Source organism: Bison bison, unplaced genomic scaffold, assembly GCF_000754665.1.
Source record: "Bison bison bison isolate TAMUID 2011002044 unplaced genomic scaffold, Bison_UMD1.0 scf7180017864451, whole genome shotgun sequence".
NCBI lineage: Eukaryota > Metazoa > Chordata > Mammalia > Artiodactyla > Bovidae > Bison > Bison bison.
Window position 1 is genome coordinate 6,452,443 of NW_011495013.1, and position 25,934 is coordinate 6,478,376.

Here is a 25,934-nt window from a genome sequence, read left to right on the forward strand (position 1 = left end):
ATTTGGAATAGCTCAACCGGAATTCTATCATCTCCACTAGCTTTGTTCGTAGTGATGCTTTCTAAGGCCCACTTGACTTCACATTCCAGGATGTCTGGCTCTAGGTCAGTGATCACACCACTGTGATTATCTGGGTCGTGAAGATCTTTTTTGTACAGTTATTCTGTGTATTCTTGCCATCTCTTCTTAATATCTTCTGCTTCTGTTAGGTCCATACCATTTCTGTCCTTCATCAAGCCCATCTTTGCATGAAATGTTCCTTTGGTATCTTTGATTTTCTTGAAGAGATCTCTAGTCTTTCCCATTCTGTTGTTTTCCTCTATTTCTCGCATTGATCGCTGAAGAAGGCTTTCTTATCTCTTCTTGCTATTCTTTGGAACTCTGCATTCAGATGTTTATATCTTTCCTTTTCTCCTTTGCTTTTTGCTTCTCTTCTTTTCACACCTATTTGTAAGGCGTCCCCAGACAGCCATTAGGGAATCATTAGGGAAACACAAATCAAAACCACAGTTAGATACTTCAAACCTGTCAGAATGGCTATTATCAAAAAGTCAAAAGATAAGTGTTGGCAAGGATGTGGAGAAAAGGAAATTTTTATATACTATTGGTGGGAAAGTAATTTGTTATATCCATAAGGAAAATAGTAGAGAGGTTCCTCAAAAAATTAAAAACAACTATCCTATGTGCCACAAATTCTACTTATGGGTATATATCTAAAGGAAATAAAATTAATACCTCAAAGAGATATCTGCATTCTCATGCTGACTGCAGAATCATTTACAACAGCCAAGACATGAAAACAACCTAAGTGTGCATCAAGAGATGAATGAATAAAGAAAATTATATATATATATATAAACCAAATTTTCCATATCCAGTCATATATATATTATATACAATGCATAAATTTATCATTAATATATATTTCACATATAAGTATTATTATTTATATATAATATACAAATACATATAAAGATATACATATACATGCAATGGAATAGTATTCAGCATGTCACCATTTGTGACAACATAAGAAATCTTCAGGACGCTATGCTAAGTAAAATAAGCCAAACACAGAAAGAGAAATACTGCATGATCCCACTTATATATGGAATCTAAAAAAGAGTTGAATCCATAGAAATGGAGCAGAAGAATGGTTACTGGAGCCTGGGGGTTAGGGAAAATGGGTAAATGTTGGCCAAAAGGTACTTTCAGTTTTAAGATGAGTAAGTTCAGAATGGTGACTACAGTTAATAATAATGTATTGTTTACTCGAAATTTGCTAAGGGAAGAGATACTAAGTCTTCTCACCATACACACACACACACACACACACACACACAAAGTTAGCTGTGGGGCAACAGGTATGTTAATTTTCTTAATGTAGTAATCATTTCACAAGGTATATATATACCAAATCATTGCACCATACACCTTAAATAAAAACAATTTGTATCTGTTGGTCATAGTTTCAATAGAGCTGGAAAAAAATGTAAAAGATAAGTCACAAAAAGGAAGTACTCAAATAATATGCATATCCTAAGAACAAAGAAGCCAGCTTAAGTAGGCTACTGCTTGCCAAATTGGGACAATTTGAACACAAAAATAAAATAGAAAGTCTCTAGTTTATATTGACCTAAATTAACAAATTAAAGAATAGATTTATGAGGAACAGGATATTTACACAGTTCCAAAGTAACTTTCCTGGAGAAGGCGATGGCACCCCACTCCAGTACTCTTGCCTGGAAAATCCCATGGACGGAGGAGCCTGGTAGGCTGCAATCCATGAGTCGCGAAGAGTCGGACACGACTGAGCGACTTCACTTTCACTTTTCACTTTCATGCATTGGAGAAGGAAATGGCAACCCACTCCAGTGTTCTTGCCTGTAGAATTCCAGGGACAGGGGAGCCTGGTGGGCTGCCGTCTATGGGGTTGCACAGAGTCATACACAACTCAAGCAGCTTAGCAGCAGCAGCAGCACCAAAGTAACTTCCCACAAAATATAAACAGGGACAAGAGTTGCTTTATAAAAGTGAAGGAATCTAGCAGATACTGCATTAATCTAGTAATCAAGGTGAATATCATGAGTAAAGGGTAAAACTGAAATCATGTACCACCTGATAGGCTGCAATGAAAAGAGGGAAGTATTTCTGTGGTTTCTGACGAAGATTCCTAATCTGAATCTAATCATGAGGAAACATCAGACAAATTCACATTAAAGGGGAATTCTACCAAATAACTAGTCTGCAATCTTCAGGAGTGTTAGGGTCATAATCAGTTCAGTTCAGACACTCAGTCATGTCTGACTCTTTGCGACCCCATGAATTGCAGCATGCCAGGCTTCCCTGTCCATCACCAACTCCTGGAGCTTGCATCAAAGGAAAAATCATGGAAATGTTCCAGAATAAAGAAGTCAAAAGAGGTAAAACAGCTAAATACAATATGAGAATTTTAGCTGGATTCTTTTGCTGGATGCTGGATGCTGGATGCTGAGATTTCTCTGATGTACCAAAGTTGATTTCTTGGTTTTGAAGGTAGTACCATGATTATGTGGGAGAATGTCCTTCTTTATAAGGTTTAAACACTAAAGTATTGGGAATGATAAAGAATCAATTCAGTAACTTACAAATGGTTCAGGAGAAGAAAGTAGTATTTGTACTGTGCTTCTAATTTTTCTAAGTTTGAAATTCTATAAGAAAAGAATTAACAACAGATACTTTGAAAAAAAATTACAATGTTTTAAAACAGGTTAATGTAAAGCCACTTGTATATAAAATAAATTAGAGCAGGGAAGTTTGATGCAAGTACCCAAGAGGGTACTTGTGAAGTTTCATCTATGCTGAAAACATATCAGACATTTTTACTCTGAAAAGTCACTACATCTAATTAGGGCTAAATGCAACTGAGAAAAGTTTTTTTAGAAAAAAAAAAAAAGTTTTATTAGAAAAACTTTGGTTGTTCACTGTTTATTTGTTAAATTCATCTTGGAAAGGCAGTTAGTCTAGCCTGGTAATGACTAAGGTCCAAATATGGTGGGCTGACTTTGTCTTCTGCTAACTAGAAGGAAAGTTATGACCAATCTAGATAGCATATTCAAAAGCAGAGACATTACTTTGCCAACAAAGGTCCATCTAGTCAAGGTTATGGTTTTTCCTGTGGTCATGTATGGATGTGAAAGTTGGACTGTGAAGAAAGCTGAGTGCCAAAGAATTGATGCTTTTGAACTGTGGTGTTGGAGAAGACTCTTGAGAGTCCCTTGGACTGCAAGGAGATCCAACCAGTCCATTCTGAAGGAGATCAGCCCTGGGATTTCTTTGGAAGGAATGATGCTAAAGCTGAAACTCCAGTACTTTGGCCACCTCATGCGAAGAGTTGAATCACTAGAAAAGTCTCTGATGCTGGGAGGGATTGGGGGCAGGAGGAGAAGGGGACGACAGAGGATGAGATGGCTGGATGGCATCACCAACTCGAAGGACATGAGTTTGGGTAAACTCCGGGAGCTGGTGATGGACAGGCAGGCCTGGCGTGCTGCAATTCATGGGGTCGCAAAGAGTCGGACACGACTGAGCTACTGAACTAACTGAACTGAACTAGAAGGGCCAGAAAATTTTTTTAGATAAATAAAATACCATAAAAATACACATTCTTGATCTAATAAGAAATATTAGAAAAAAAATGGAGCAGTTCAAAGCTTCAGACCAACAACCAGATATAGAAATCTCTTAGCAGAGATTCCACTTCTAATGTATAGAAAGTTTCTCTCCTTTCCTTCCAGTGTCATGGGCAATACTGAACAAGAGGTATTCTGAAGAAGCAGCTGGTGCAGTTGATTGGAAGCTATGCAGAAATTTTTTACTGAAAAGTCCCAGAATTTGAGATGTATGTATCCCAGGATAATAAAAATATCTCCTTGACAATCAAAGCTCTCTTCTTTCTAAACTCAGTATTTTAAAAATAACATCTATGTGAAAATTGAGAGCTTATCCCAAGTCACTCTAACAGAAGGATAGATTCTGGCTTACTTGGCTTTCATTCAGCACTACTCCTGCCACATCTCAAAGACAAAAGAGACTAAAGGATGACAAGGATTGATTTCTTTCCCCAACTCAATGTGTATGTGGTCTATATGACACTACAATTTCTGCCAATAGATATAAAAATCTGATAAATTACTCAGAACCATAAGCCATTTTAATGGATCCAATCGAACCTGGGTTGTAATTCAACATTAGTAAATTTATACATTAATATCTCAAGAGGAGTCCTGACAGAAAGCCTGGACCTATTTCTTTCTCTGCCTTTACAGTACAGCTTGAACAGGATATCCTGTAAGATGAGGTTTTCCCAATGTAGCATGCAGATTTGCAAAGCCCAAAGGATATTAGGTAGAGCCTAATCTTTTGAATAACACATGTGAAAAATTCTTAAAGAGATGCGAACACCAAACCACCTTACTTGCTTCCTAAGAAATCTGTACACTGGTCAAGAAGCAACAGTTAGAACCAGACATGAAACAACAGACTGGTCCCAAATGGGGAAAGGAGTACATCAAGGCTGTATATTGTCACCCTGCTTATTTAATATGTAGAGTACATCATGAGAAAGGCTAGACTGGATGAAGCACAAGCTGGAATCAAATGACAGGGATAAATATCAATAACCTCAGATATGCAGATGACACCACCCTTATGGCAGAAAGCAAAGAGAAACTAAAGAGACTTTTGACAAAGGTGAAAGAGAGTGAAAAAGCTGGCTTAAAACTCAACATTTAAAATATTAAGATCAGGTCATCCAGTCCCATCACTTCATAGCAAATAGATGGGGAAACAATGGAAACAGTGACAGACTTTATTTTCTTGGGCTCCAAAATCACTGCAGATTGTGACTACAGCCATGAAATTAAAAGATGCCTGCTCCCTGTAAGAAAAGCTATGACAAACCTAAACAGCATATTAAAAAGCAGAGATATTACTTTGCCGACAAAGGTCCATATAGTCAAACCTATGGTTTTTCCAGGATGTGAGAGCTGGACTATAAAGAAAGCTGAGCACCGAAGAATTGATGCTTTTGAACTGTGGTGTTGGAGAAGACTCTTGAGAGTCCCTTGAACTGCAAGGAGATCAAACCAGTCAATGCTAAAGGAAATCATCCTGAATATTCACTGGAAGGACTGATGGCGAAGCTGAAGCTCCAATACTTTGGACACCTGATGAGAAGAACTGACTAGAAAAGACCCTGATACTGGGCAAGATTGAAGGCAGGAGGAGAAAAGGATGACAGAGGATGAGATGGTGGGATGGCATCACCGACTTGACGGACATGAGTTTGAGTAAGCTCCGAGAGTTGGTGATGGACAGGGAAGCCTGGCGTGCTGCCCTCCATGGAGTCAGAAAGAATTGGACACAACTGAGTGACTGAACTGAACTGAATCTTTTGAATGCTTTTGATATAGTGCCTGCAGTGAAGAGTAAGAATCAAATTGTAGACTCTGTTCATTTCCTTGAAAAGTCCCATAACCTTGGTTCTTAATCATTTTTTGTATGCAATTATCATTATTATCACATATCTGTACTATTCCTAGTTTTGCAATGGGGAAAAGACAGATAGTAAATATCCTTTACTCAGGGTTTTATGGGCTTCCCTGGCAGCTCATATGCTAAGAATCTGCTTGCAATGCAGGAAACCTGGATTCAATCCCTGGGTTGGTAAAATCCCCTGGAAAAGGGAATAGCAACCCACTTCAGTATTCTTCCATGGACAGAGGAGCCTGGAAAGCTACAGTTCATGGTGTACCAAAGAGTTGGACACGACTGAGTGATTAACACTTTCACTTTCACTTCACTCAGGATCTTGGGCAACCAAATCTGAAGGTTATAATAGTATAAAAAATAATGTCAATTCCCTCTTATTTTTGATAGGTAGTAGGAAATAAAATCTCTATTTTAAATTTTTGGTAAAGAAAAAAATCAAGGTGTATTATATTTTCATACTCAGCTGAATCCTAGATAAGGCTAGTACCAATCTTGAGTATAATTAAATTGATATCATATCTGGATTAAAATTTTCAATTCTAGAAGAAAATGTTTAACCATGTGAAAGATGTTATCAATTGCTCTGACAATTCTGATTGTTTATTTTCTTCATGCTTTCTTGAAATTACTTCATAGATTTAATGGCTTGGCATATATCTTGGTTTTTTGACTTAATTTAGAATAGTATCTCAGATTTGTTCCTTGCAGAATTCCTCATCATTCCACATTTTTTCACACTAAAAATTTTCTCTAAAAATAATTCTTATCTACCAATTTATAAACATTTAATTGCATTGCCTGAATATCAGTTTAAAATTCTTATCAGGATCTGTCTTAGCCCATTTGGGCTGCTACAACAGACTACCATATACCAGGCGGTTTATAAACATTTATTTTTCATGGTTCTGGAGGCCAGAAGTCCAAGGTCAGGTTGTGTGGTTGGCTGAGGGTTCTCTTCCTGTTACAAACTTCTTATTGTATCCTCACATGGTGGAAGAGGCTAGGGAGCTCTATGGGGGTCACTTCTATAAAAGCACTAATCTCATTTATGAAGGCTCCACCCTCATGACCTAAGCACCCTGCCTAAGGGCCCCACATACTAATACTTTCACATGGGGCCTTAGGATTTCAACATATGAATTTGAAGGGGACTCAAACATTCAGATAGTATAAAGGTCTCAAAATTCAAATCTGCTTTCAGAGTGAAGTTTCCTATTTTCTTCTCCCTGTATCATCGTAGAACAGGATTATCATAACTAGTGTGGAGAATTTTCTAATCCCTGTCCTTATAAGTGCTTAAAGTATAGGAAGACAATTTCAGTGTTATATAAAATAAATCAGAAGAGCTAGGTTTGAATCATTTTTGTAGCATATTATTGGATAATTTATATAATATCTTGTTCTTGATTATTTCTAAGTATTGTTAATCCCATTTTAGAAACTGAGAAACCTGAAGCTCCGAGAGGTTCAATGACTTGTACGGGGTCAGGCAGCTAATAAAAGGAGTCATGAGTCAAAACTGTACCTGCCTGTCTTGAAAATCTGTGTGTGGGTTTAAAAAATTTCTGTTTCTATAATGACATCCTTAATTATTCTGCTTAATAGAAGGTTCTAATTCAAGTTATTTCAATTTTTAAAGTAATAGAACACATTCTGTTCAGCTATACCTCCATGTTTGATATCAGATACTAAGATCAATATAAAGATGAGTAAGATACAACTCTTTCAACAAATTTATAAGCTAGAATAAAAACAGCAAAATTGCTCTTGATTATATAAGAAAAAGGTTGTCTTTTCTTTTTCTACTTATCTTTGACATTTTAATCTTTCACTGGAGGTGGAACATATATTTAAAGGCAATGAATTACTTGAGAAATTTGGTTTCAGATCACATGCTATCCTCACTGGCTCAGTCACAGAGAAATAGCACACAAAGGTTACCCAAATGAAGCTTTTCCTAAATTGGATTTCCATTTCAAAAGATTTCTCCTTTATGTTGACATAAAAGTACTGAATCAACTACTGTAATTTTCATGCATACAACATCTGTGTCTGTAAGTACATGATATGATAAGATTTTCAAAGAACAAAGTAAGAATTTAGGGACAAAGAAAGACATAACTTAAAATGAGAATTTGCACTTGTCCCAGAGGCCGTAGAGAAACTGCTAAAAACACCTGACTTCAGATCAGCCTAGGGGCAGTAATTAGTGGAAGTTTCAGGGACTGGCTTACAAATGACCCAAGTGCCAGATTACTTGTTGAAAAAACCATTATAAAAAGTATTTACTGCAGAACAAGGTGAAGAAAACAACTATGGAGACTATAAAGTGATTTATTATCATAACAAACGTAATTATTAGTCCTTGGTGTCACTTTGCATTAATCATATATTTGTATATGGTAGTGAATATAAGCACAGAAATTCAGTTTAAGAGAATCCAGTGAAGATGAAGTTTAGTTACTGCAAAGAAGCTCTGACTTATAAATAAAAAATGTCAAGATATAGACTAAAACAAAAATGAAATTTAAAAAAATAACTAAAGATGAAGTCATTTCTCAACAGGAATAGGCAGTATTCCAGAATCTATTTTCAGCCTTTCAGAAAATAAATTGGTGAAATCAAAAGTTCAATATGAGGAAATGCTTTTTCACAGAGTTAAGGAACACTTGATTAAAGGAAAAAGAAAACCCTTATATGTTCATGAAGGAGTCCACCTACTGGACAGAACAGTTAATTGGTATGGGGAAAAAACTCACAAGCAGGTGTCTTATACTCTAGGCAGAAATCCTCTCAGCAACATGAAAATATAATTTGCTTTTTAAAAAACAATTAGCATTACAATTCTAACAAGAGGCAGGAGTCATTAAGTGGACCTCAATCTAGGAGGGTTTAATACAAATCAAACTGAAAGGAAGGAAGGGAGAGAGGAAAAAAGAGAGAAAGGGAGGAAAGAGGGAAGGAAGGAATGAATCTCATCTCTTCTTTCTAAACTGTTCATGTTTCACTTTGTTCATTTTTTGCTGAGAAGCATTTTAGGGCATAGATTTTCATGTGCATTTTCCACAGAAAGATACTATGTCCTCCCAGCCCAAGAGTATTAACAAATAACAACATCAAAATGCAAATACATTCATTTAAGAAGCAAAACTTCATTCTAACCCTAACCAGTTTGACGGTCATGAGAAAAGGTTCTTATGTCCTTCATCTGTACACTGTCTGCCACCGAGGACTCATAGGTTTCATCTAAGATGTGTGTAAAATTACTTTACAAAGTAAATATCTCATACAGATACAAGACAGTTGAGGCTTGTGTGACAATTTTTACCAGCTAAGAAAGCAGTCTTACTATCTATTCCCTAATTGCCTCACCAAAGCAGAATTAGCCTCCACACACTGGAGGCAGCTTGAAGAATAAAAACAAAGGAAGCACTTAGCCTGGTCCAGGGATTCTTTCGCCACCTCTTGGACACAGCTCACTTCTGTTTGCAACTATTAATCAGGCCAGAACCAACTGGCTGCCGACCCCTGCAGAAGGCACTGATGCTCCAAAACGGAAGGCTTGCTTGCTGTGCTGACACCACTCTTAATGATTCAAACATCTGGAGAACAACATTTCACAGTGACAGTAAGGGCTTCTCTAATAAGCAATAAATCACATGCCGGGTACTGTGAATTCAGAGCACAATGAGAGTGACAAAGTGGTCCCAGCCACAAGAGCCCATCGCTTTCCTTTGAGGCAAAGACTTAGGTATCTCAGAAGGGTGCCCTCAGGTATTAGACATTGCATTCCACTAAGATTTCAAAGAAGTCTTTTAGAATTATAGGAAATAAGTAGCATTTAAATTCTGGTCTATTTCCACCTTCTTAATGCCAATTTATGAATTTAAGTGTTTTTTTAAATGTAACAGATTTGACTCAAATCACAAAAGTAATACATAACAAGTCAAGCAGCAGGGATGTACAGGTTACTATATTTATAAAGATGACAGATTACTATTTCTTTCTGAATGATTATATTACAATGATGTGTTTCCCTATTCATTTCTTAGTAAAAGTCACTCAGTCATGTCTGCCTCCTTGTGACCTCACAGACTGTAGCTCGCCAGGCTCCTCTGTCCATGGACTTTACCAGGCAATAATACTGGGGTGGGTAGCCATTCCCTTCTCCAGGGGATCTTCCTGACCCAGGGATCAAACTCGGATCTCCAGCATTGCAGGCAAATTCTTTACCATCTGAGCCACCAGGGAAGCCCTACCTCTTCCAATTTCCAATTCTCTCTTTCTCTAATCTCTACCCTAGACATCACTAATATCACAAAGCAAGCGCCAAGTGGACAGCTACTTAACTGCACTTTCTAGTGTTTCTATAATGATCATACATTAATAAACCCAAGGAGAAAAGTCCATTTGGTAGAACTAATTCATCTACCTCTATAAAACGTCCTCACATTTCCATTATACATTATGTTTACTATCTGCATTCTCTCTGGCTAGGACTTCACATCTTCTTTGTTAGGTCTGGCCTTAAACCTGCTATCTGCTCCCTGAATTTAGGTTCAGTCACAAATATTCCTTAACATTCAACTCTTCCCTATATCCACCAAGCCTGACACCACAATACTACTTGACTCCTCTTCAAGTCAATGACACTCTCACATACTTTTTTCTTGTTTTCACTGGAATTCTGTTTTCCAACACTGTTCCAACATATCTGAGCAGGCTTCTAGGGGTACTACCTCTCAGAGAGGGAGAGAGACTAGATAGATAGGTAACTAAAAGGACAAATGTACATTCAGCACAGGGTAATGGTAACGTGGAAAGACTGAAGTTTAATTTCATGTGAAAGGAATGCCTCCTGGAGAGTATTCATCTTGAGGACAGAAAGTCAAAACCCCTCATTTTTTTATTAAGATCATTAGGACAGGGACAGAAGGCTCTGAATAAAAATGTGTGTGTGAGTCACTCAGTCATGTCCGACTCTTTGAGACCCCATGGACTGGGGCTCGTCAGGCTCCTCTGTCCATGAAATTCTCCAGGCAAAAATACTGGAATGGGTTGCATTCCCTTCTCCACGAGATCTTCCCAACCCAGGAATTGAACCCAGGTCTCTCACATTGTGGGCAAATTCTTTACTGCCTGAGCCGCCAGGGCAACAAATAGTGCTCAATAAATACTGTTGGCTTACCCCGACTGTGTAAACATACATACATACACACACACACACACACACACACACACATATAAACAAACACTAAAATAAAGTTAATGAGAAACACAGCAAGTAGTGGAATTTTGAATAATTATTTCTCTACTTTTTTCTACAATTCTTATTTTGCCAATGTTTCCTCATTCATCTAGTCAGTGTTACTTTTATAACAAAGGAAAATTGATTTACACAAAGGAATAAATCCCAGCAGCATTTCTTACAGGAAGTCACTAAGCCTTGAAACCTTCAACCAGCACAGCCAGGTGTCCCTGCTCTGAAAATATGACTTATAGCTGAAGAGAGCAGGACAGCTATGAGCTCTGAAGCTTTGTTACTCTGGTGTGTCTGGGCAGAAATGTAGCCTAAGTCTAGGCCTTCCTTAGTGCATGCCATGTTTTCATAATCACTAGGATTTGGCATCTGTTCTAGTAGAGATTAGCTACTAAAAGCCAGGACTGGAAACTGGCTGGGAACTATAATGGACTTGACTACACAACAGAAAGGATGCTGCTCTAAAACAAATGGAGCCCCCCAAGAACATTAATGGTGACTTATTTATTCTCTCTCCAAATATTTACTTACTGACTACACTATGCCCGACATCTGACACTTTGGGCATATAAAAGAAGACAAATCAGACCACATCTCTTTCCACATAGATCTCACAATCTACTGGGAGATGCAGACAATAAAGATTTAAAGAAAAATAAAGCAGGATAAAGCTGCTTCTTTGAGCAAGACAAGCAGTGAAGTTTTCTCTGACAAGCTGACAAAGACTGAAAGAAATAAAAGAGCGAGCCACACGGACTAATATCATTCTGGACAGGAGAACAGCGAGTGCAAAGGAGCAGCAGAGCTGCTGGAGAACAGGAAGTAAGGACAGAAACTAGGGAGTCTGGAGGCACATAATCTAAGGCCTTCGGGTGAATAAGGATTTTCTACTTCATTGAGTATGATAGCAATGCACTCAAGGGCTTTACTCAGAGGGTCGTAGCATATTTACATTTTAAATGGAACTTTTGGCAATGTAAGACATATAGCTAAATGGAGGCAAGGGAAGACATAAGAGGTAGGAGGATTAAGTAAACGTCCAGGCAATAGATGATGGTGGCTTGAATGAAAGTGGTGACAACAGAAATGGAGAGAAGTAGTCAGATTCAAAAGTGCGCAACCAACAGTTTTGCTGATGCGGGATATGAAACAAAGAGTGATGTCAAGGATGATGGCAAATTTTTTGACTTGAGCAACTAGATATTATCATTTGCTTGAAGGGGAATACTATGAGAGAAACAGAGTTGGTAGAGAAAAATCGAGAATTCAAGTTTGGTTACGTTAGGTTTAAGCAGACATTTGGATGTGGGGCTCAAAGATTCAGGCCATAGATGGAACCTAGGGAGCCTTCGGTGTCAGAGTGGTAATTAAAAGATCACCTAGGGAGTGAATGTGTCTAAAGAACAGGCACGGTCAAGGGACGGAGTCCTGGGACACTTCAACATTTAAGGCCAGAATGAAAAAGAGGATCCAGCAGAGAGGACTGAAAGGGAAAACCAACGAGACAAGGAGAAGATTAGAAGATGCCCCCAGAACCAACTGAAAGAGTCTAAGAGAATGCACTTTGTTGTTGTTTTTTTTTAATATAAATTTATTTATTTTAATTGGAGGCTAATTACTTTGCAACATTGTATTGGTTTTGCTATACATCAACATGAATCCACCATGGGTGTACAGGTATTCCCCATCCTGAACCCTCCTCCCACCTCCCTCCCCATACCATCCCTCTGGGTCATTCCAGTGCACCATTCCCGAGCATCCTGTATCATGCATTGAACCTGAACTGGTGATTCGTTTCACATATGATGAATAACACAACTATGTAAAACTCCCGTGTCTTGTCTCTGATCTCAGAGCCTTGGAGAAAAGACAGTAGTTTACATCAGGTCTCAGTTTCCCCAATTCTCATGGGGGAAATCTATGTAGTAGACTAGTAAATACTGTGCCACCTCGTTATGGATTAGTTTGCTTACTCTGAGCCCACTCTTGTTTCTTTCCCTTCTCCTCTTTCAACTAGAGAATGACTCTGGATTCAGCAAAAGCTGAAGAGACCACAGATTTTTCAGAATAACACATCCTGAAAGCCAAGCTTGATTGTGACCATTGTAAAATCAAATTAAATTTCAGGCATGTTATTCTGATGCAGTGAAGAGAAAATGAATCTCAGATATAAGTAGGTTTCTTTTGTTCCAGCTCTGTGCAACGGACCTCTTATGTATTCATTTTATTTCCTTACTCTTTCACCCTATTCAGTTAAATTTATTTTTAGCTATTGTTGGGCATCCTTTAGGAGAGACAAATACTAAGGACTATAATTGAGTACAACCCAAAGGTTCCAAAAACAGCCTGCTTAATGCATCAATGTCAAAGGAAAGAATACCTTTCCTCTCAGGAGGGTCAAAGACTTCTTGCTAACTCTGGTGGCCTGGGAGTCTTCTTCCTGACTTTGATATTAACTGCAGGGACTGTTGGTATTACTGTTACAGGTTAGAATATAGGCTAAAAAGAAAAGACAAGCAGTATCACATGCGGTATTGGACTTAAGTGATACTTTTCATAATGTTACTGGGAGAAGTCTGTTGGAAATGTCACATATAGGTAAACAGTATAGGTGAGCATCTTTGAAATCACTGTCACATTACCTTTATTTCTATAGTTCTTTATGGACTTTATGATACATCTTACAAGCAGTTTATTGGCTTGGCCATGATTCAGGAAGTAAGGCAAAGACATGCATTCCTTGCACAAGAGTTACTTTGGGGACTTGCCACCAGCTTACATGAAAGGGAGAGCTCAGTGCTCTTGAAGACGTGACTTACTCAGTGGTGCCTGACTCATCCCAAACTTTACCCATCTTCCCCACATCAGTTCTCATTATCAGAAAAAAATGACTTATTAAGAGGAGAGAAAATCAAAGTAGTCCTACATCTTCAGAAAATCAGAATAGGTCACTGTATCCCAAGACCACTCATTATCTTGGAAAGGTATTCTTGTTGTTGTTGTAGAAAAATGTTTATGGACAAATATGATTGGTGAATGCCCAGTAAAATTTATTTTCCTGAATTTTGATGTATTTGTCATTTTTAAAGTATAATTATAAATATTCACTTTCTTACCTAAACGTATAGACAGTTTTGTATTTTTCTAAAAAGAGTCCTCTAAATTGCATAAGCTCAAGCTGTACCAACACCCAATCTCCCTGAGGTAGACATCATTCACTAAAATCACATAGATGGAAAATAATAAAAAATGGACTTGAAACTAGGGCTGCTTAGCATCATAGAGCCCCCTTCATCATTTAAACCCCAGTGTTAATGCATCTCATCTCCTCTTGAGAATAAATAATTTTGGAGGGGAGAGAAAATAAATGAGGCTTCTGGAGAAGGAAATATTAGTAGGTACACAAGGAGGAGCCTGCTGCTGTTAAGTCACTTCAGTCGTATCCGACTCTGTGCGACCCCATAGACGGCAGCCCACCAGGCTCCCCCATCCCTGGGATTCTCCAGGCAAGAACACTGGAGTGGGTTGCCATTCCTTCTCAAACTAGAAGCACCTGAAATTGAACTATTCCTACTTCAAAATTTTGCCTAGACTCGTGCCACACACCTATTACAGGGCTAGCAATAAAGGATTATTTTGAGTGTACCTGAGTATGAACTTTTATTTTGCCCTTACCCATGCATTTATATAAATTTGACTATGGTTTCACAATCATCATGACCATGAGAATGTCTGATGGGGGAAAAGAAAAATCTGCAGTACGCCCTTTATTTATGGAACTCTCTCTCAGAGGCACCAACCTACTTTTATTTTTGGATGCCTTTTATTATTGTGGTGGTTGTGCTATTGGTAAATGTACCCAGTGGCAATTTCATGACTTGCATACCCAATAAATGCAATAAATAATTAAAGCTAGCATTAAGCATGCTAATAAATTTACAGGGTTGTTTCCTAAAATAATTACCCCAGTAAATGTGAAAAGGCTACAGTTAGCAGATAGGTAAGACAATCATATTTGAGATCTGATCATATTTCTAGAAAATTCACAGTAGCTCTGCTATTAAAGCTAGTGGGAAAACCTTCCTCTAGGGACTATTTTCGTGGTTCATTTTGCACCATGCTAGCACTGACCCAAAAAATGACTAGAGGCACAAAGTTCTGTAATAGGAATAACCACAACACACCTAAAAAATAGTTTTGGGCAACTGAATATTGTATATTTGCCCCTTTTGCTTTTATTAATGCAGTTCAGTGGATAAGAGCAGACAGAATCGAAAGAGAGGAGAATGTGCTTTATCATCTGTTGCCAAATTTCAATTTCCTCTTTCAAGTACAGTTGAATGCATTTTCTTTGCAACCCAAAGACAGAAGATCTTGATTACTGTTGCTAGAATAATCTCAGCATTTGTGTGGAGAAGATAGGAAAAATAAATAGTCTCTCTGGATGATGTGTCAGCTTGTGAACTTACAAAACAAAATATATTCTTGGAGGTAGGGAAATTAAATTAAGGTGAAATGGTAGAGCCATTAAAATGACAATTGAAGGCTTATTTTGTGGGCCAGGGCTGGCTTCCCAACTGTCCTTTGTCTTTAGCCTCACCCCAGGGGCACAGACAACAAACCGGAAATGAACAGGTCAAGACAGGGGCAACTGTCTGGAAATACAGGTCACTCAAGCTGTGGGCCCTATTAAGAAATGCTAGTTTTTTCATAAAATTTAGTTTCCAGCTCTTTTCTCCCCTGTCTTCACCTACCCCCATGCTTGTTTCAGATCTTTAAAAAGAAAAGGAGGTGATATCTCTCCTGGCTCAGTTGGCATTCTTTCTCTCTATAACAAGAAAATGCTAAGGCAGAAAAACACCACTTGGACTTCTGCGAAGAAACAAAGTAGCTACCAGTACTACTAGCAGACACTAATTTAGGAAACAGCCTATTACTGTCCACTCTCAAGTGATGGGGTTCAAGGCAGGCCACCCTAAAATACAAAATTAAATTTTATAATGTTGATTTTTATAACATTTTTAATATTAAAACATTAATATTTATATAGGGATTTTTCTCCTGTATATAGACACTGACCAATATCCAATTGTATATCAAGATGAATTTAACTACTTCTCTTCCAAATTTCTATACCTTTTTACAAATCCTGAAGCTGAATTACCTCTTCCATTCATAAATTAAACCTAAAAGAACTACTGATTCTTTTGAATTCTCTGTTGAAAAAGTCAAAATTAAATTATTATCATCATTTATTGCTTAGATTATTCTACTATTTCCCTAATTGATTTTCCTGACTTACGTCTCTCTCCATTCAATTTACCAACAACCAAATTTTCTAAAGTACCATTTTTCATGCTTTCACTTTCTGGTTTAAAATCTCTTGTTGATCCTACATAATGCATAGCATCTATCCTAAACTCTTTGGTCTAACCTGGTAAGTTCATTGCTGACAGCATATCTCCTTTGTTCCCTAATCACAGGAATAATCAATAAATCACAGTGTATTGTAAAATTACCACACTGTAAAATCAGGGAAAAGGGGCTGTTCATCACTTTTTGTTTATTGCTATATTTCTCTATAGTTGGAGAAGAAAGTTATTATATGTTCAAGAAATGGCTTTAATTCATATTAATATCCACACCCTATATGCTTTCTTTTTTTACTTATAAAAAGCAAGGTCCAAATCATGTACCATCTCCTCCAATAAATATTATCAATACTTCAACCTCTATTTATCTTTCTCTTTTTTTCAATATGCCAGTAAATCTGGAAAACTCAGCAGTCGCCACAGGACTGGAAAAGGTCAGTTTTCATTCCAATCCCAAAGAAAGGCAATGCCAAAGAATGCTCAAACTACCACACAATTGCACTCATCTCACATGCTAGTAAAGTAATGCTCAAAATTCTCCAAGCCAGGCTTCAGCAATATGTGAACCGTGAACTTCCTGATGTTCAAGCTGGTTTTAGAAAAGGCAGAGGAACCAGAGATCAAATTGCCAACATCCACTGGATCATGGGAAACCAAGAGAGTTCCAGAAAAACATCTATTTCTGCTTTATTGACTATGCCAAAGCCTTTGACTGTGTGGATCACAATAAACTGTGGGAAATTCTGAAAGAGATGGGAATACCAGACCACCTGACCTGCCTCTTGAGAAATCTGTATGTAGGTCAGGAAGCAACAGTTAGAACTGGACATGGAACAACAGACTGGTTCCAAATAGGAAAAGGAGTACATCAAGGCTGTATATTGTCACCCTGCTTATTTAACTTATATACAGAGTACATCATGAGAAATGCTGGACTGGAAGAAGCACAAGCTGAAATCAAGATTGCCAGGAGAAATCTCAATAACCTCAGATATGCAGATGACACCACCCTTATGGCAGAAAGTGAAGAGGAACTAAAAAGCCTCTTGATGAAAGTGAAAGAGGAGAGTGAAAAAGTTGGAAAGCTCAACATTCAGAAAACGAAGATCATGGCATCCAGTCCCATCACTTCATGGGAAATAGATGGGGCAACAGTGGAAAGTGTCAGACTTTGGGGTGGGGGGGCTCCAAAATCACTGCAGTTGGTGACTGCAGCCATGAAATTAAAAGACACTTACTCCTTGGAAGGAAAGTTTTCACCAACCTAGATAGCAAATTCAAAAGCAGAGACATTCCTTTGCCAACAAACGTTCGTCTAGTCAAGGCTATGGTTTTTACTGTGGTCATGCATGGATGTGAGAGTTGGACTGTGAAGAAGGCTGAGCGCCAAAGAATTGATGTTTTTGAACTGTGGTGGTGGAGAAGACTCTTGAGAGTCCCTTGGACTGCAAGGAGGTCCAACCAGTCCATTCTGAAGGAGATCAGCCCTGGGATTTCTTTGGAAGGAATGATGCTAAAGCTGAAACTCCAGTACTTTGGCCACCTCATGCGAAGAGTTGACTCATTGAAAAAGACTCTGATGCTGGGAGGGATTGGGGGCAGGAGGAGAAGGGGACGACAGAGGATGAGATGGCTGGATGGCATCACTGACTTGATGGACGTGAGTCTGAGTGAACTCCGGGAGTTGGTGATGGACAGGGAGGCCTGACATGCTGCGATTCGTGGGGTGGCAAAGAGTCGGACATGACTGAGCGACTGAACTAACTAAAGCAGATAGTGAAGACTGCAGTTTATCTATTAATATATTTTCTAGTACTGAATCCAAAATTATGCTTTTTCCCTTTTAGTCTCAGAAATAAGGTATTGGCGATAGTCCTTCTTCTACCCTTGTAAAACAAGAGAGCAGAGCAGCTTCCTGAAGACAGTTCAATTCCAAGAACAAGTGAAAATAAAGGGGTTCCTAGTTTCTCCTTATCAATTCAACAATCAAATAACTCCCTGAACTACTTCAGACATGTTATGACAATGGATCTTACACGTAAAGGAAACATCAGAGGTGGGCAGGAAGCATTCTATGGTCCCTCCCATACACCAATATTCTGCAGCATTCTATTCTTTCTAAACCTCTAAGCTTAATCTTAAGCTTCAGCTCAGCTTGAGGAGTGGCTTTCCCCTAGAGAAAGGAATGAGTATCTTATCAAGACATTCCTGCTCCCACCATTGAGTCACCCACTCCAACTATGACTCTGGGTATCTTTCTAGAGCCAGTGTTTCCAGTTTAGATTTTCAAGCTCAGAATCCTTCAAAACAGGTCAAAAACCACATTAACTGAAGTAAATCTGTAGTCATTCTAAATCTAAAGCTGAAAATTTAATCCCAATTCTATTTCTTATCCCAAATTTTGACCAGCACATTCACCATTTTCATCAGCAGTCCTGTAATTTTATCAAAAGGCTGAAATTCTAAGAATAAAATTCTGACATTATAGACATATTCCAAACTTGAAAATAACCTCTTTAAATTATTAAAATCCCAAGGATAAATTAAAGTCCAAAAATTAGATAACCTTGAAAGTTTAAATACAAGAAATTTTAAGGTTGAAAGAAATTTAATGTCTATGGTCAAAGTCTCAGGCCTTTGTGAGCTGCAGTTTGAAAATATTAAAATCAAATTGCTAGTACAAAGTCCAAAACTCATGTTGATAAATTTATTCTACTTTTTCTCAGTCAGAGGTATTCTCAGTGTCTAAAATGGGTATAGTTTCCTCAAGGATTCATAAATTGTATCATGTTAAAGACAGGTAAAAAGACATGTTTTTACTATAAACATCTTAAAGAGTCCAAAAAGTAGTCATCTGAAAAAAAATAAAGTTGAATCTGTATCTTACTTCATGACCACTGACAAACTCAAAAAGAATCAAAAATTTAATGTATAAAGGAAAAAAAGCAACCATAAAAGTACTAAAGAAAATAAATTTCTTTATAAACTTGGAGAAATACATTTCTAAATATGACTCCAAACTCATAAAATAAAATAAAATAGATATATTTTTACCACATTAAAAAAATTAGTAGGGTCAAAAGACAAATGACTGACATGGGAAAAACATGTGAAACTCACATCAGAGACAAAAGTAATATCTTCTTCATATAAAAAGAGCAGCTGGATATCAAACAGAAATAAAACACTAAGGGTTCCCTGGAAAAAGGACAAAAACTGAGAGCCAGTTCCCAGAAAAATTCAAGTGGCCCTTAAACAAATGGAAAGATATCAAACTCTTTTGTGTCCTATTATTATATAATGAATGCAAATTAAAACAACACTGAAGTAACATTTTTCACTTATCAGATTGGCAAAAATCTCAACCTTTCATAACATTGTTAATAAGGCTATTGTGAGGCATATAAGCAGAATGCAAAATGTAAAAGACTTATGAGATTTAGCAATATATAAACAATGCTATCTACTGCAAATACTGTAAGAACATCTATGAAATATAATTTTATTGCTCAGACTTCATGAGAAAAGTTAACAGTGGTCCATCAGACAAAAAAATTCATGTGAAGAATTGGATATTAAGTGCTTAAGTGTTGACAATATTGGTCTCTTGAAATGGAGAGCATTAGTTTCTGAATAAAATTCCATACGTAAGATTTGGATGAATTTGGTAGCTAAGTTTAACATATATTTGATGAATAATGGAACCTGTAACTGATTAGATATATGGTCCATTAGTAATATTTGAAATCATGTATTCATAGCTTAGTCGGTAGGGAATCTGCCTGCAATGTGGGAGCCCTGGGTTTGATTCCTAGGTTAAGAAGATTTCCTGGGGAAGGAAATGGCAACCCACTCCAATGCTCTTGCCTGGAGAATCCCACGGACAAAAGAGCCTGGCAGGCTACAGTCCATGGGGTCACAAGAGTCAGACACAACTTAGCGACTAAACCACCATCACCAAACAACGTTATATATGCATTTAACTTCTGATCCAAAAAATCAAGTCTCAGAATTTATACTATAGATAACTTGCCAAAAATGAGAAGTATATAAGCTTATTACCAAACTACTATTTTTAATTGCAAAAGAAGGGAAATCACTCAAGTGTCTATCAACAGGGGAATATTTAAATAAACTATGATACATTCACATAGCAAATATTCATGTTACGCTATATTAATATTTTATACCATGAGAAAGAAGCTCTCTACCTATTGATATGGAAGCATTTCTAGAATGAGCAACTAAGGGAAAAAACAAGATGTAGAACAGTATATAAAATTTGATTTCTTTTGTAGAGAAAAGGCAAAATTAAAAATATGTATTCATATATGCATACATTTGCATTTAAACTTTGCAACCCCAAGGACTGTAGGACACCAGACTTCCCTGTCCTTCACCATCTTCCAGAGCTTGCTCAAACTCATGTCCATTGAGTCAGTGATACCATCCAACCACCTCATCCTGTCATCTCCTTCTTCTGCCTTCAATCTTTCCCAGCATCAGGGTCTTCTCTATGAGTCAGCTCTTTGCACCAGGTGGCCAAAATATTGGAGCTTCAGCTTCAGCATCAGTCTTTCCAATGAATATTCAGGACTGATTTCCTTCAGGAGGGACTGGTTGGATCTCCTTGCAGTCCAAGGGACTCTCAGGAGTCTTCTCCAATAACACAGTTCAAAAGAATCAATTCTTCAGTGCTCAGCCTTCTGTATGGTCCAACTTTCACATCCATACATGACTACTGGAAAAACCATAGCCTTGACTAGACTGCCCTTTGTTGGCAAAGTAACATCTCTGCCTTTTAGTATGCTGTTTAGGTTGGTTGTAGCTTTTCTTCCAAGGAGCAAGCGTCTTTTAATTTCATGGCTGCAGTCACCATCTGCAGTGATTTTGGAGCCCAAGGAAAAAAAGTCTCTCACTGTTTCCATTGTTTCCCCATCTATTTGCCATGAAGTGATGGGACTGGACGCCATGATCTTAGCTTTTTGAATGTTGAGTTTTAAGCCAGGTTTTCACTCTTCTCTTTCACTTTCATCAAGAGTCTCTGTAGTTCCTCTTCACTTTCTGCCATAAGGGTGATGTCATCTGTCATACCTGAGATTATTGATATTTCTCTCAGAAATCTTGATTCCAGCCTGTGCTTCATCCAGCCCGTGCTTCATCCAGCCCGTGCTTCATCCAGCCCAGCATTTCTCATGATGTCCTCTACATATAACTTAAATAAGCAGGGTGACAATATACAGCCTTAAGGCATTCCTTCCCAATTTGGAACCAGTCTGTTGCTCCATGTCTGTTTCTAACTGTTGCTTCTTGACCTGCATACAGGTTTCTCAGGAGGCAGGTAAAACTGTCTGGTATTCCCATCTCTTTAAGAATTTCCCACATAGTCTAACTCAAACCAAACTGCCTGGGTCTATCTCTCACACTTACAAATTAATTAAAGTCTTTTAGACGATCTATAAAACGGAAATTGTAGGAATTCTTACTTTAGGGATTGATACACAAAAATAATGAGTTAACAACTGCAAAGTACACAGGACAATATTGGGCATTTACTAACAATTACAGTAATGTTTGTTAAACAACTGCTGCTTCTGTTTAGTGGCAAAGTCGTGTCTAACTCTTTGCGACTCCCTGGACTGTAGCCTGCCAGGCTCCTCCATCCAAGGAATTTCCCAGGCAAGAATACTGGATTAGGTTGCCATTTCCTTCTCCAGGGCATCTTCTCTACACAGGGATCAAATCAGGGTCTCTTGCTTGGCAAGCAAATTCTCTGCCCCTGAAGCACCTGGGAATCCCATGTTAAACAAGTAAATATCAGTAAGTACAACTTGAAAGAAATATAACAGAAATTAGATTTATCAATGTATATTTTTTTAGTTTTTGAATTACAAGTTTTTGAGTTTGGAATGTATGGTTCAAAAACAAAAGTAAATTAACATATAAACTTAAAACTGGCCCCAGAGCACTAAAACTTAAATATAAGACATTCCCAGATTCTAGACTAGATATCCCCCTAAAACACTGTGTTCTTAAAAATCAGAATTGGTGGCACAAGCGGTAAAGAATCCACCTGCCAAAGCAGGAAACACAAGAGATGCAGGTTTGATCCCTGAGTTGGGAAGATCCCCTGGTGTAGGAAATGGCAACCCGCTCCAGTATTCTTGCCTGGAGAATCCCCTGGACAGAGGAGCCTAACAAGCTACAGCCCATAGGGTCACCAAGAGTTGGACAGGACTGAGCGACTGAGTATGCACGAAAAGGAAGAAGTATACCTGGAAATATTATTGGTTTTAGCTTTATCTGGATGCTTGTAAGTCTGTGTGAGCGGTACAGATTCCAGGAAACTATTAGTACATTAATTATGACACTATGGACTCATCAATCTAGGCACAAAAATGCATTTAGCATACCACTGCCTCTCTTGGACTGACATTTCAGACATTCCTGACTTTCAGAAAAGTTTAAAATTCTGCAGTCAAGATCGCCAGATTTTACTTGAAGTATAATTTTTCCCTCTGCAACATATTTTTAAAACCTCTTCATTTCTGTTCTCTCCTTTAACTTCCAGTTTTTGACACTCTGTTACTACTGGAAGTGGAAACTCTATCTCATGAAATAAGCCTTACTACCTCCAGAAAGCAGATATTTTCAATCCTATATGACAGTGGCTCTTTCCACTGCCTCTTGCTACGGAATGGCTTAGCTGGTGAAACCTGTATCTCAGAGAGGGTTTCCTTTTTATCTTATTTATTTTGGCTGAAAAATCACTCTCAAAAGTTGATTCCTGAAGTGAAGCTGCAATTGATGTTTCTGAAGCCTGAGAGCCTAGGGGCCCACTGAGAACTAATAGCCCTTCCATATGCTCCTGCGGGCAGTGCCTTTCATCACTGAAGTGTTCAGGCCTTGAATAGCATTTTTTTTTCTGCTACACATTTTTCTACAGCAATAAAATATGCCTCTACTTTTTATCTTCCTATACCTTTCAGAAAGTTGGAGTTAATTTGTTAACCATTTAATCCATTTCAAAAGTTGAGTTTCTAACTGCTTAACCTGCTTATTAATTTGGTCTGTTCTCCAAAATATAACAGATTATTGCTGTTTGCTGGAAATGAATACTTGCCTTCCTTTTTATCTTTTCCAGACATCAGGGTTTGTGGGTTTTGTTTTTTTTCTAATTTCTTCCTCCATTTCTTAAATTCCAGAATCATTTCAACTATCAATGATGAAATCACTACATTCTGAGTTTACTAAAAGTATCTACTATTTAAACAGATTTCTTATCCCCCACTTCTCTGAGATGGATAATTCAACAAAAAAAGACTTTTCTCCCATCAGACTGATATCAAGCCTATACAAGCTTAAATTTAACTCATCTTCTTGCCTTGTTCCTTGCAATGTGCCTTATCTTGCTGAGCCTTGTCTTCAGTCCTAATTCTTGGGCATATTCCTTTAAGGCACAAACTAAGTATATCTCTCTGCAAATCTACAAAGACTATAGTACCTGAAAATCACCTAATGATACTCTGTATATTCTACAGAACTTCCTACTTTTCTCACTATTTAAGATTCTGTTCTAATGCACTTTATATCATTTTCTTACCTCAATTGTTTCTTGACTCTCTTTGAAGGAGACATTCCATTTGAGACCCTGCCTCTTTCTCTTTTTGATTAATTTGGGACCTGGGGACCTATTTCAATCTAGTAACAACTAAACACCTCTCCCTTTTCTTATACTCTGTTGAACAGCATTTACATCCCCTTGACTCTCTATTTCTCCCTTACAGATGTCTACTGGAACTTCAAAGTGTAATTTTCTACGTCACCTTTGTCAATTCACTTCATAATTTCTCAAGTTTTCTTCTAAAATAAGTTTTATTCTCCGCCAGTTTTTCTTTTGTTTCCATTGTTCATTTGTTTCCATTGTTCTATATTAACCTGAGCACAAATTTTAAATTACTTGAATACCTCAAACTAAGCAAATGCAATCATTAGAACCAGAGATTCCCAAGCGCAAGCCTATCTGACTTGTTTTCTTAGACACTATTTTTGCAATCGTTTTATTGAGTTATTTTTCCTGCTGAATTTAGGAAGTTATATGGTCCTTATCGGCTTCCCTGGTGGCTCAGCGGTAAAGAATTTGCCCACAATGCAGGAGACCGAAGTTCAATCCTTGCATCAGGCAGATCCTCTGGAGAAGGAAATGAGAACCCACTCCAGTATTCTTGCTTGGGAAATCCCACAGACAGAGAAGCCTGTCATAAAAGAGTTGGACATGACTGAGGGACTAAACAACAAGATACTCTTTACAGTAAGGGTTCTCTTTTTTTTTTTAATTTTGGTATCCATCAACCTCCTATTGGTGGAGTCACAATTTGAATCTCAGCAGTGAAAAGTCATGGTCAGACTGTATGAAATTATCAAATTTAGGGCCACTTGAGATTAAGAGATAAGTGGTGGTGGTTTAGTCACTAAGTCCTGTTGTATCTCCCCAAAGAGATAGGAGAAACTTTTAAACATAGGAACAAGTCACATGACTCCTAGATTTGTCCCTCTGTTTCCTCTCTTGACTCTGAAAAGGACTCCAAACAATATAAAAAATAACCAGAATTTCATATTTTCTCTGCCACAACCTAAGCCTAGCACTAAATACATCCTGCAGATACTGCTGATTACAGTAGAAACACTTTGAGACCTAAAAAAGGCTGGTACACGAAAATACTCTCTATAATCAAACCCTTGTCTCTGACAAGGCTACTTAGAAATAATCAAATATGTAGAATTTAAGGTCAAGCAGCAGCAACTATTTGGCTAGGATGCATTTAATAAGGATATCTCAGTGGTACTGGTCAGATTTTCTTGCTGAGCCCTTGAAAGCTTGCCTACCTTTGCTTACATCCCAAAGTATGCAGACTTGCCCGCTACAGAAATCGGCGTCTGCTTATATAAAAACAGCCACTCTCCTGTAAACAAAATTGCCATAAGCTGGAACAGCCCCTTACCACTGAAAATACGTTGTCACAGCTCCCTACTGCTGAAAATATGTGGTCAGTGCCTAGTCCAACACTGTCCAATACCTCCCACTCCAACCATGCCATAAGCATGCACCCGAAGTGTTACTCCATAAACACTCTAAAACACAGATTTCTCTTTTTCGTTTTCTCTTTACTCCCACTCTATATTCTAGATGTCTGCATGTGAGAAGAGTCCCGTAAGTAAACTCTCTTCCCTTGAGAGAAATGAAAAAAAAAAATAAAAGCGGCAGGAAAACCAAAATATTTCCTTACAACTGCTAGAGAAGGTACTTAATTAAGTATGGCTTATAACCGCAGGCTTACTGATACTGAACTCCAGAATTAGACTTACCAAAAACTGGCCAGACAGCGTCCAACGGAAGATGGCGCAGAAGCAAATTCGTCGCCTGTCAACTTTACCGCCTGGGGGCCTGAGTGCCGAGTGAGGTGGGAACCTATTAGAAATCGCTCCTCCCTAAAAGGAAATAAAGGGGCGGGTCACATCCCGACTTCCTCTTTCAGAACTGACCAATCAGATAGCTAATTGCCACAGGCTATACAGGAAGAAGTCCAAAGATCGAGAACCGTTAAGGGTGTTGTTCTTGTATGTGTCCCTCCATGTAAAGGAAACAGCACTGGGACAAGGGTTCCTGTTCCTTAACATAATGCATGGTCTTTCCGGTGGAAATCTTTTCCTTCTTTGTCACAGCGATCTTATGGCAAACTCTCCGGTTGTTTCTTTCAGTTACATCTTAA

General features: G+C 38.0%; 1 protein-coding gene across 1 annotated transcript in view; it reads right to left on the reverse strand.

Annotated features, from left to right (window-relative positions):
• The window catches only part of LOC105002319 (cytochrome c oxidase subunit 7B2, mitochondrial), a 135,232-nt gene extending 109,617 nt beyond the window's left edge, over positions 1-25,615 (reverse strand). Inside the window, exon 1 of the mRNA XM_010858862.1 lies at positions 25,531-25,615. The gene's annotated coding sequence lies outside the window, so the exon portion shown is untranslated. The remainder of the gene's footprint in view (positions 1-25,530) is intronic.
• Positions 25,616-25,934: the final 319 nt, after the last annotated feature.